This window comes from Daphnia pulex, chromosome 5 (assembly GCF_021134715.1).
Source record: "Daphnia pulex isolate KAP4 chromosome 5, ASM2113471v1".
NCBI lineage: Eukaryota > Metazoa > Arthropoda > Branchiopoda > Diplostraca > Daphniidae > Daphnia > Daphnia pulex.
Window position 1 is genome coordinate 8,431,135 of NC_060021.1, and position 11,492 is coordinate 8,442,626.

An 11,492-nucleotide genomic window follows, 5' to 3' on the forward strand; every position below is an offset into this window, starting at 1 on the left:
AAACGAGAAGGTGTCGGTGTGGCGGCAGGTCCCTCTTGGTAAAAAAATGGTCTTGTTGCACTTTGCTTCAAGTGTTTAAAGTTCAAATATTTTCGAATGTGATGGTTTTCTAACCACAGAAAAAATTTTGAGGTTCAAAACAAAACAAGCCTGATCTGCAGTCGTTCGACAAATGAGTTAATTAATAAACCCTGACTGAGAAAAAACAAAAACGGAGAGAGAAAACAGTTGCAGTCAACAATAACCGTCTAGCTCAGGAAGAAACATACTCCGTGACTACGTAACGATTTATAATCAACGCCACCAAAAATAGTGAAAAAGGAAGAATCATAGATCAATTTTGTCCTACCTTTGTGCCTGGGAAATACAGCCAGGCATCTACAGTTGCTCCATCCATCCGATGAAGAGTTAAAACACACCAGACGGGATAGGGTATGAAGGGTGTCCTCGTGAATACACCCACATTCACATGGGCGTACACGAGGATTTGAAGAAAGGGGAGAATGAGAGTTCCGTAACTCGATTGACAATGCAATGGGATACTTTTCATCTAAATAAAAACATGAAATGGGTTATGAAAAAATATTGACCGAAACAACAAGTCAGGAAATGTTGAAAATGAGACACTGGGTAAACCATCATTGTTAACAAATGGAAGAATGAAAGGTTTACATGAAATACACTGCACTGATGCAGGTAATGCAGCATTCAAATATCTAGTAGGTTACCGGATTCAATCAAAGTAAAGGAAATCATTTGCTACCTTGGAAGCGTTGATCCTGAAATTGTTGCTAATGACAGGTCTAACACCTGCACAAGAAAAACTTGCATGTTGTGTGGTTATGATGGCTGGCTCTGGCCTCAAATCTACAAAAAAGGAAAAAAAAAGGGTACATTTAGCAGAATAAACAAGCTGCCATGCATCGTCAGAGCAATCACATGATAAATGTTAGTCAAGATTCAAGAACTAACATTTCACAAATTTGGAAAAGGTTCAACTCTTCTTTAGCTCCCATTTAATTTTTAATTATTTTTTAGTTTTATTTACCCGATAAACAGCAGCATGGAGATCAAAAACAAATAAATCCATAAGAATATAAATCTTGAACCATGCTTGAATTTTGTCTTCCCGAAATTTTCAACTAAATGAAGCAGACGACACTTGTTCAATTTTCTTCTAATCAGCATGCTTACGATAATAAAAGATAGAAAATTAGAAATGATAAAAAATCAAACTTCCTCCCTCAAAATCCAAACCTCTCACAAACCATAAAAGAATAAATTGAAGGAATAAGTTTTAGTTTAAATCTAATGCCATTTCTATTAAATAAATAATAGAGCATGAGCCAAAAGACAACAACAACATCAGTGCCATACGCCCTTTTTCCCTCGTTCGACAGGAACAGAGTTCCTCAGATATTTTCTCACTGTAGTACGTAAATGGAAGAATGTCTTAAATCTCTCCGTTTGAGAGAGTATCCCGCATCCTTCAACTTCCTCGGCACATTCTTGGGCATATAACTGCGAGTACTTGCTGGGAAGCTCAAAACGATTTCTCAATGGTGTTCTCATCTCATCGATACGCTCTATATAACGTCTCGTATAGATGATGCCTGATACACTATCCGATAGAGTTGGAAAACAACCTTGTATTGGACTCACTGCTGTCGGATATGGATCCCAAATAATAGGTACCATAGGATAGAAAGAGGAGACCACCCCTTGAGCTATTCATCGATTTCCTTAACGTATTCCTAAGATATTTCCATTGGACCGTAGGGTCTGTTCCATCATCCGACCGATTGTAATCCCCCCTGGTCTCTGCGGGAAAATAAACAAAGGCCGTGCGGGGGCGGACGTGATGCCGTCAAGAAGGAGAAAAGGACAGCCATATAATATAAAAAGAGAACCCAAAAAAGGAAGGAAAGAAAAGAGAGATAGTTGACTGGAAAAGGCAAAAGAAAATAAGAGAATGACGAATATGTTATTTTGAAAATATAAAAAAAAAACGGGGAAAAGGAATGAGCAAGTAAATATGTCGAATGACCGACAGAGGGACGAAAGTGAGCGGCCGGGCCCATCTCCATTCTCCATATCAATTGAATCAGTGCAATCTATCTATGCGTATATAGGAATATAAGATTGCTGCGCAATCGTCGAGTATGCTGGGGGGCCCCCGTGATGATGTCACCGAAACTTCATTCAGATTGACGACGTAATAAATTTGATTGGCGTACTTGAAGAGAGGCAAAAGAGTTATAAGATGCGCCCAAAATGGCTGACTGCATACACTTAGATCGGATCTTTATTTTTCCCTTCCACTAAAAAGAGAAGAAATATTTTTGGTCATCTTACGATTTGCAGCGGACATGACTAAGAGAGAGTATCGATTTTGATGGCCGCTATATTTTGCATCGCATAATAATTTCTCTTTATTTCAACTGTGTCTGCAGCATTGACCTGACAGTGTGAAATGTCTTTGATGACACTTTTCTCCGTGATGACGTAATGCCGAGAGATTATTTTAGGCCAAGGCGTTGAAATTGTATCATCTGGATCGATAAAGCTCTTCCATTGGCCATGGTTTGTATTCGCACTTTGAATTATGTCATCGCTAGGGCGCGCCGGAATGCCACAATTCCAACTCGCAGCCAGGCTCTTGTACTGTTCCCAAAGCAGTTCAAACAGTTCAAGTGGGGTGTCCACGTAACGACACAAATCTAAATTGGTTAAATTCTGTAGTTTACAGTTCTGTTGAATTCCGCAATAACTTCTCCTCGTTGGCACCCCTCAAATGCTGTATACCGTACATTCGTGCCACTACTATAAAGAAGGAAAAGTTGCTGTTTATTCTTCTCTTTAGCGATACGGCACGCATCAGTGTCAAGCGCAAAGTTAATCGCCCAACTTCCGCGCTCCTGCTGCTGTATATATTTAGCCACCATTTTTCTTCATCAAAATAGAAATAGAAACAAATTTGATTCCGAATATAGATTTCCTAATTAGTTGCTGTTTCGTATACCGTAATTCAGATTGCGCGAGTTTACGCGGAATATAATGTTAAGTGTCTTGCGCCCTCGTCGCCGAGTCCCAGAAGAGCTCTTGATATTGTTCTCATCTCTTATTTTTTGTTGGCACGAGTTTGGACTTTGATATGGAGAAGAATTGAACTCGGAAGTGTGTTCCCTTGAAGAAACACAAAGGAGAAGAAGAAGAAGAAGAAAAAAAAAACTCAAACGAGGACACGGACTCGTTTCAGCGGCAAGTTAATGGCCAGTTAGCCCAGTCTGGCACCTGCGTCCGTGAACGACGGCACGGACAGCTACGAGCATTGTCGACTCCTTTTGTGTGTGTGGACGTGTGAAGTATAAAGCTATAGTCTCGTACTATATAGCATAAATATTCTTTTTACGTTGCGAGATTTCTTTTTCCGTGCGCAGTTATTACAACGCTATAAAGCTTGCGTAGGAATAACAACTTAAATATATTCTTACGTAAGGGCCAGTTAAATAAAAATTGCATCCGATTCAAATATTTTTTTTTATCGCTGTCTCAATCCCGCAACCGTGAAGAAAAAGAAAAGTTCACTACCGTATCGTGTATAGGAATAAAATCATTAAAAAAAAGTTATCATCCGGAGAAAGTTTATGGCCGATATTATGCTGCTGACTGCGTTTATATAGGTATAAAGCATCGCGTAATAATACAACCTACACATCACGTCATTCTATAATTCTCACCCACGCGCAGAAATATTATGCTCGGATTATCGCTAGAACCTACGTATAATATATACACACTAAAGCCATTATTATTTTTCATCCGTTTTGATTCAGTGCTGCTGCTCTGCTATGCAATTACATTGGATGTATGAAAACGAACGCCATGTTGTTTTGATGTCTGGATTTTTATACCATTTTCCTTCCCCCCTATTCTTTAAATACTTTATCATCTCCCTCCCACGAAAGAAGAAAAGACGAGAAAAAAAAAATCCAACTGCAATAGATAATAGTTTGAGGGCCCTATCGATAATGGTGCGACAGGGAATGGTGTCACTATATATGCCGGACAGAGAGTGATGACAGGGAAAAGGTGGAGACATGGGAGCGAGTAGAGAAGAAAAAGAAGAAGAAGAAGAAGGAGACGAGGGTTGAAAGCATTATTTCAATCGATAAGGAGCTGAGACTGAGCGAAGCGACTTTGCTGAAACAAAAACATCGGCGATAAAAAATGCGGAGGAGATGAAGTTCTATAAAGCGGGAGACGGGCGGAGACGGGTAAAACTTTGCTATGGGTCCGTAGATATACACGTATAGTATCTATAGTTTGGACGTTGAAATAACCTAACGCCCCTAGCCTATAGAAGAAGGGGCATAAATGAAAATGTTGGGATAAAAAGGAAAAAAAAATCGGACGAAGAAGAAAAGATACAACCTTAGCTTTCGGTTTTGTGTCCTCTCTCTCTATGTACTACTGGCCCGTATATAGAAAAGAGCTGGAGGAAAAAAAAAAAAAGAAAATAGAGTCAAGTTAGAGAAGTAGAGTGCACGTCGTCCCATGGTGTCCCTCAGCTCGGGTGTTGGTCGCTCTTCGCTCGAATCGCTTTGGCTCCTAGAAAAGTCTACGGCCAAGAAAGAAGAAAAAAAAGAGAGAAACCCGAGAGAAAAGAGCGTAGAAAAACTGGAGAATCAATATTTGGACAAGAGCCGCTCTGTGTGTGTGTGTGTGCTAGAGCTGGCCCGCCATCAGATGAAAATGCGAACCAACACACACACACACACATATTTACAGTATAGACACGACGGGATATACAGGAGAGTCTGTACAGTCTATAAGGCAACCGAATGGCGCAGGGATATAAGTAAGAGAAAGAATTAGAAGAAAGTGCTGCCACCGGAATTCGCTTTTTCCCTTTCGCCTCTCACCTCGTTGAGATCAAGAGGAGAACGCAAAAAGTGGAACGAAGCGAAATGGGGAAAAAAAGAAAGAAGAAAAACCCTGACAGAAAGCAGCAGCAACGAAAGAAAACAAATAAATCTAAAGTCAAACCGAGACCCCAAATTTGTTTTTTTGTTTTGAGCTGAGGGAAGCATCAGGGAATTCCTTTCATTTCTTTTCAAGGTCCGCGTCAATCTAATCTATAAATAAAATCCGGTGGCCGAGTCGTCCCGACAGACTTTGCAATAATCCTATAGCCTATGAAACATGTTGCCGTGTATATAGTATAGGATATCTAGACCTATATATTTTCGGCTGTGCTGTCTCCTTGTATTTGTTTCTTTTTGTCGTTCCTTTCACGTTTTTTTTTTCTTCTTGTGTGTTTGAAATAGGCCTGAGCTGCTGTAGAAGGGAGAGACAACCCATGTCCGGGTTATTTCCCATGTGGTCAAAAGAAAGCGAAACCCTCAGCTGCACTGACGACCGACGGGCCTTTTCCGCTGACGACGGCTGACGAGCCAGCAGAACAGCCGAATCAAGGAGCAGCTGACGACTGCACGCATTCGTCCTCGACCCAGTTTGCCGCCCATTTCGTCCACTCGACAATATAGGCCTATAGAGATAGACACTACACGGCTGCCCATGTTATCCAATAGCCTATATACACTATACTATTCAGCGGTTGACGTTAGAGAATCTCGGGACTATATAATCGTAGCTGATATAACACAGTCATCCTCCTTTTATTTCGAATTTTCTTTTCGCGATAGGATCTCTCTGATGGGCAGACGTCGCTTTCATTTGCTTTCACTTCATTTGACGGGCACGGCCTTGATGTAAAAAGTCCGAGATACAGACCGATACAACAGGCCGAAAACTAAGCACACGGATGAAACAAACAAACAAAATAAAAACAATCAACCTAAATAAAGAATTAGTATAATAAAAAAATGATTCAGTAAAAGCTTCTTGTTTTGTTCGGATTGTCAGTCTGTTTTTTTTTTTTTTAATTATTATTATTATGGAACTATTTGGTTTAGATACTGACATTGTTATAAGATATGTCAGGCAAATGGAATGCAAACGATAGGATAGATAAAATTTAGTCAAATAACCAGGAAATCAAACCGGCACGGTGTGGTGGCAAGACCGTCTAAAAAATTGTACAAGTTGCACTTTGCTTCAAGCGTTTCAAGTTCAAATATTTCTGAATTTGATTGTCTACCCACAGAAAAAGTTGCGAAGCATAAAAACAGGCCTGAACTGCAGTCGGTCTACACGTGAGCTATTTAATGGAACCTTGACTGAGAAAAACAAAAACGGAGAGAGAAAACAGTTGCAGTCAACCGCCTAGCTCAGGAATAAACATACTTCACGTGACTCCGCAAGACCACAACGATTTAAAATCAACCCCCCAAAAAATTGTCAAAAAGGAAGAATAGAGATCAATTTGTCCTACCTTTAAGCCTGGGAAATACAGCCAGGCATCCACAAGTCAATCCACAGAAAAGTTGATTCCCCCAGACGGGATAGGTTAAAGGGGGGTCCTCATCGTGAATTGAAGAGAATTGAAGGGTAATTGAAGACATCCTTAACTCGGTCGACACTGGAAGTTTCTCCAATTAAACGGGATGCTGTTTATCTTAAAAAAAATTTCAACATAACAATAACAATAACAAAACAACAAACAATAACAAGCAAGGAAAAGTTGAAAATAAGACAATTCAAACCAAGGGTGTTAATAAACAGGAGAATTGAAGGTGTCCATGCATTTATGTCATGCATCATTAAAAAATCTGGCTGCTGGTCACATGCAGGTTAATAAAAGTAACGTAAAATTATTACCAGGTTAATAAAAGTAATGAAAATTACTACCTAATGAGCGATGATACTGTGATTTTTGCTGATAACAGGAGGGCATCAGTCAAATCATCTGACTGGAAGTCCAGGCAAACTATGCTGTTAATACGATGGCTGGCTCAGGCCTCAGATTCTGCACAGAGGAGAAGTGCAAATAAACTGGCATGCATCGACAAGGGGATAAATAATGCTGGTCATATCAGGAAGTAACAATTCATAAACTTTTAACATGTTAAACTCTTCTATTCAAGCTCTCATATAGTCATCCCATTTTTATTCTGAGTATTTACCTGCCAAACAGCATGGAGTGGAGAGCATGGAAATTGGAAAGTTGCGAGCCTGCGACACCAAAGTTGACATGACGATAACCACATTTTTGTAATTTTATTTTCAACATTTTTGTTAATTATAGTTTCGTGCATCCACGTCCGAAAAAGTGATCGTTCCGTTTTTCTTTCATATCTTATTTCTCTAATTTTCGAAACTTGTAATTGTAAACGAAAACGAAAGTCAAGCAGACGACACTAATATTCTAATTAGTTAAGATATCGATTGAATTTGCGTTGCGTTCCTACTGAATACTGAATGAATACTGAATGTTTCTAACTTTCTACTTTCTGCAAATTCAGTTGAGAATATTTCTGTCAATTTCATTTCCGATAAGCTAAAAAATAAGACGGATTTCTTTGTAGCCATTATGATGCGTTCATGCGTAATAGGTAATAGCGAAGGAACTGAGAAGGGGGTTGTATTATTTGCTGGGGTAAATCGAACAATTTGAGCCCTGAATGTCAGAAATGTGTAATTGTGTATCGCATTGTGAAACTACGTCTTTTGCGCCAAAAGGCCTGAGTACGACTTAAAATATTATTATTTCCTTGGTTAAATTGATTTTGAAAATTTTTACAAAATAATGTATAATGCTCAAAACAGACATAACAACCACCGGCACTGGGTACTCATAAACATGAAATCTCATAATAACGGTGGAAATACGATCCTACCAGGAGGTTCATGGAGGCCAATAGACAACCTAAGGATAACCTTGCCCGACACAGAGTACCAATAGGGGAGGGAGCAGCAATACAGCAAAAAAAGATACATACGTTCAATTGTCTATGTATAAGGATGCAAGGATAGAATGGCAGAGGGAAATGACGCGATAGTATCGTGTCACGACCTTCCTTTTTCTCACACTCTCTTGCCATCGAAGCCATTCGACTGATTCCCCCACTAGCCCTATAGAACCTTTGCACCAAGTGACCTTATCATCATACTTGTATATCTCAGGCTCTCTTTTTTTATTCGCCTCGTTATCTATCGAATTTCCTGTTGGATATATCCCAGCCAACAGTGCAGCAGTCGCTGCGGAGTTGCCAATAGCGAATGCGGACGGATACATATTTGTTTGGAGCTTGTAGCGAAGGGCAGCATACTACTCTCCAACCTCCGCTTTCTTCAGCAATTGATGGGCTGCAGCTGCAGTCGGTTGCACCGAGAAGGAGACCATCGGATTTCATCAGACCAGCATCGGCATCAGATCTATTATACAAAAGAAAAAGTGATTACATATTTCTCCGTATAACCCGGGTGGTCCGTTGTTTATTTCCTTCCGCAGAAGAGCGATAGGGAAATGGGAATAACGATATTGCGAAACTTAGCCGTTTGGTATAATAATAATACCTGCTGCACATTGAGCCGAGCTATACACGTATACCGCGTATTCCTTTCCTGGAAATGTTTTCATATCCCGCCGTGGTGCTGCCGAGATCACGATGTGGAACACGTGAGCCGGTTGAATGTGCCGGGTCTCTTGCACGGCGTATTACTACACCCTCCATTATTTTGCACGGCAACAAATGAGACGAAAACGCATCGGGGAGCGAATGAAAGGGATTCAAGTTTTCCATGTAGGCTAAACAGTTGCGAAGAGAGCAATAAACCCGTACGCGATAAGAGATAATTGAATATCTATAAGACATCCATACAACAAGTGCGACGTGCGGAATGGAGCGGAAGGATGGCTATTGGGCGCTGTATATCATTTGATCAGCTCACTCCCCCTCGTCACTTTCAGTCCTCGTCGCTTTCTATTTAATCGAGTTATTTGACGATGATTAGAAACAGAATCTTCGTCATCATCTCTCTTCTATTTATACAGAGGAAAGGCGGGCTAATACCGCTTCCAGCGGAAATTCCCAGCAGCAGCACTGAGCACTCGCTGATTAAGGAAGTCCTGCGACGGCATCAGCAGCATTGATGGCTGCTGGTATGAAAGTGCGTATCACTTTTTCCGGCCCACATTATTCTGAAGATGAAGGGCTTTTTCGTGTTGCCCAAATCCCGATCCGCTTAGAGACGGAAATACGTCTACGTATGGTAAGCTGTTGCGAGATCCACCATAGTCGCTTGCTGATGCCCTTCCATCTAATATCGCCAGTATGGACGACGGTCCGGTATCTGAGAAAATATCAAATCAGGGTCCGTCGTCGACATCAGCGGCCGACGCTCTGTGAGTAGATATCCGTTTCCGAGAAACAAATGAAGTTATATATCTCGTTGGCCCGCAATATTACTCATCTTTTGCCTTGTATGTACACACATTCTTCGATATGGTTTTGATGCGGAGATATTCTGCTGGAGAAAGAGAAATATCAATCTGCAGAGTGATGATATTATCTTCCATTCATGTTAGACTCTATGCCAACTTTCATCCTCATAAAAGCTCAAACAGCCACGTCACATCATATAAGGCGAAGCGCGAAAAACAAATTCGGACCCGGTTTTTTATTTTCACATGTGTGGAAAACGGAGGTCTCTGCAGACAGCAGATCTCATCTCGGGAAAATGGAATGTCTATAAAAGTTTTTGGCCGGGCTCTAATATTGGTGTCGTTCATTACGATAAGTGCGTTCCCCTCCCCTATATTGTCTCAGCTCAGCAGCATCTCAGACACACACGTGGGAAAATTCGGGGCGTCTCAGGAATATCAAAGCGAGAAAACTCTCGCGTCTATAAACGTAATGGGCGGCACGGGTTTGGATTGATAGAGGGGGAGAATCTAGGGCAGGATACGGGGGAAGAATGCTGAGAGGCCAACAACAATTATACAGCAATAGTATAAATACACACACACAACAAACACCATCACGCAGAAGGCGAGTGAGATCTGCTGGTGGGTCTAATTTTTTGGCAAGAGCCCCATAGTTTTTTCGCCAAAAGTCTATCGTATGCGTTGGTGCGCGCTGGATAGTCGATAACACAAAACACCGTCAAAAGCTGCAGAGCGCAGCCGTGAGAATATAAGAGAAGAGAAAGAGAGAGAAAACAAATGGGTCGGCGTTCCGGATTCAATCGGACGGAAATCGTAAGAAACGAGTGATATGCCGATCTATATTTGAAATGTATAAGAAAAGAATCACTTGGGCGCTGCGGCGTTTTGTGTGTGATTTGTAGGTGTCCCTCGGCTCAGTCTTGCGGATACAATCGGCCGGAAGGTACAGCGCATTAGAGAAAACGGAACGAGCGACGAGAGACTAACTTATATCTGCTTCTGCTGCTGTAGAATATATCTATAGGTGCTGTAATAGCCGGCCAAGTATAGAAAAGATACAACGTCAGTTCTAATATGCTGTCAGTCTCTGGTACGAATTTTTTTTTTGGGTTGCAAAAACGCGATCGAGTTGTTCTTTAGCCAGAAAACGCCATCCGGACTAAAGCTGCGGGAGGAACCGTCGGCGGATGTTGTTTGGTCTGGCGGCGTCACACGTCGCCCCATAGAATATAGGAGCATCCCCGCGTCCTGCCATATCTCCCGTGGAGAGCTGCGCAGGATGAGCTTATTCTTTTACTTCTTCTTCTTTTTACAGTAATAAATAAATGATGGAGCAGAATTGAGCAGTAGAAAAAATACTGGAAAAGGAATGAAGTCAATGAAGAAAGAATGGCAAGGCTTTCTGCCCTACGGTGTGATTCCAAAAATGTTGCGAGAACCAATTGGATGTGGGGCTCAGATCTTTGAGATATTTATTATCCACCACCTTGGGGAAATGAAACAGCTATACTCGGTCAACACACCGCGACTGAGATGACTATGTAGGGAAAAAGCGAAAGGAAAAAAAAAGAAAACGGCAGAAAAATCGAAGGAATAAGAAAAACGACTGGAGAGAAACAAGACAGCTGTACAGACATATCCATGCAACGCAAGGGACGACAGGATTCCCTGTGCTTTTCACTTGATCGCCTTTTGGTCTCTTCTTTTGCGCTTCCGGTGCTCGGCAACGCGCTCCATTTACTTTCCTTAATAATAATAACGTCTATATGGCTCTCGATGAAACTATTCTTTTTCCTTGTGGAGCGGATGAAAAAGAAGAAGAAGAAGAACGGAGATATGAAACCATAAACAGCAGAGTTCAGAGGGAAGTCGATGCTTATGTATTTTAATGAAAAACAGAAACAGATTAGGTTCTCTAATATTTATAAACCCAAAGAGACAATTTCATGTGATATCTTCTGCTGTCGACTTTACCTGCCAACTAATTCCTCCTCATAGTGGGCGCGTGGGCAGCGCCAGAAATCAAATGCACAGCGAGTTGTAAATAATACAAAAACGCGTATATATAAGAACATAATCCGCTTGGCCAGAATTAAAGGCTTTCAATGCGCTTGAGCCGAGACAGAAAAGGAAAAAAAAG

At 41.1% G+C, this 11,492-nt stretch overlaps 1 long non-coding RNA gene across 1 annotated transcript; it reads right to left on the reverse strand.

Moving 5' to 3' along the window:
* Positions 1–379: 379 nt before the first annotated feature.
* LOC124194208 lies at positions 380–1,133 on the reverse strand. Its single transcript, XR_006874675.1, has 3 exons — positions 1,049–1,133; positions 764–867; positions 380–550 (listed from the first exon to the last, which is right to left on the reverse strand). It is a non-coding gene; the product is annotated as an uncharacterized LOC124194208 (long non-coding RNA).
* Between the last annotated feature and the right edge of the window lie 10,359 nt (positions 1,134–11,492).